Here is a 1,445-nt window from a genome sequence, read left to right as displayed (position 1 = left end):
GTAAAGGTACTTCCATTGATATTTGAAGATTGATTTACACATTGAAAAGGTGTTTCTTTTCACAATATTATTTGCATTAATAGCATACTTATTAATACCACCATTTCATTGTTAAGGAATGTATCCAAAAATAATGACCAGTGATTTGTATGAAGATATAATAAGTATATTTACTTCAGTTTGGCATATGCAGTGGAATGAAAAACTTTTACTGTATTTACAAAAAGAATAAATAAGGCATTAAGAGTCATTAATAAGTGGACATTGTAGAGACTTACCTAGAACTTTGCTGTAGTACACATTCCATTCTCCCCAGTAGGACTGAAATATATAGTCTTGCAGAGGATAGGATATGGCATTTTTAACCCTTTCACCAAAGGTCATCTGGTCAGTGAGCTCTGACAAGGCTGCGGGTACATAGGAGGCAGGTGCGGGGATTTTCCCACAGTGTCTCTCTACCGTTGAGGCTGGAGAGAACCTCAATGTGTACATAAATGGAATTCCTAATTTCAGAGCAACCAGGTCCCCACAGATTGTTACTGGGTCAGCTACTAGCACATCAAAACTACCTTTCTGAAGTCTTGACATTAACTTGGGGTTATTTAATACTCCATCACAGATTTGTATGTTAATTTGAAAAAAAGTATCTAGGAGTTTTCCTAGTTCTTTGTAGAAAGTCCAGAGTGTGAGAGGAGTTGGTCTATGATCTGTCCACAACATAACCATATGTTCAATTAAGGAATCTATATTACTCTTTGTGAAGGAAACAGGTATCACCTCAAAATTCACAGGAGAATCAGGATTGGAGTTGATGAATAAAGTTGCTGATGAAGCCAGTACAGTCACATTGTGATTTCTTTGAGTTAACTCTTCTAGAATGATCTTAATATTTAACCAATGGCTACCATCTGTTGGCCAAATTAACACATTTCCACTTAAAATAATTTCAGTCAGAGTCAAATTAAAAACCAGCAGACAGACAAACTTCTTAGGCATGGTGATAGCCATTATGGAAACCAATGTACTGTAGTTCTTTTCAGATGAAAATAAATTTTGAGAGTATATTTATGTAAGTTTTTTTCCAAATAAAGTAATATTTTATGTAACAGCTACATTCATTCATAGGTCACTTGATCTACAGATGAAAAGGAAAACAATGTAATTAAAATTCTTATATGCATTAATATGATTATTTCAACAACAAAAACAAATTATGGTCCTACTTTAAAGAAAAAAAAGGCAAGCAGGTTATAAGCCTAGTATCTGTATACTCTGTGATAATAACTATTATTTATAAAATGTGTCTCCAATTTAATATATCTTTCCAAGATCAGGTTAAACGAAAAGTAGCACTTCTAATTGCTAAAGCCACTTGGTCAAAAACAGATATACCTTCAAATTGTATGTCTTTATTATAAGGTATTTTTACATGCAAAACAGATTAG

At 33.1% G+C, this 1,445-nt stretch overlaps 1 pseudogene across 1 annotated transcript; it reads right to left on the bottom strand.

The window, feature by feature from the left end:
* Positions 1 to 240: 240 nt before the first annotated feature.
* Positions 241 to 1,032, bottom strand: LOC102418659 (annotated as a pseudogene). Its single transcript, XR_001346791.1, has one exon. The product of XR_001346791.1 is annotated as a UDP-glucuronosyltransferase 2A2 pseudogene (transcript).
* Between the last annotated feature and the right edge of the window lie 413 nt (positions 1,033 to 1,445).

This window comes from Myotis lucifugus, unplaced genomic scaffold (genome assembly GCF_000147115.1).
Source record: "Myotis lucifugus unplaced genomic scaffold, Myoluc2.0 scaffold_2760, whole genome shotgun sequence".
NCBI classification, from domain to species: domain Eukaryota; kingdom Metazoa; phylum Chordata; class Mammalia; order Chiroptera; family Vespertilionidae; genus Myotis; species Myotis lucifugus.
Note: the sequence above shows the minus strand (reverse complement) of the source record. Positions and strands in the feature narration are given on the sequence as shown.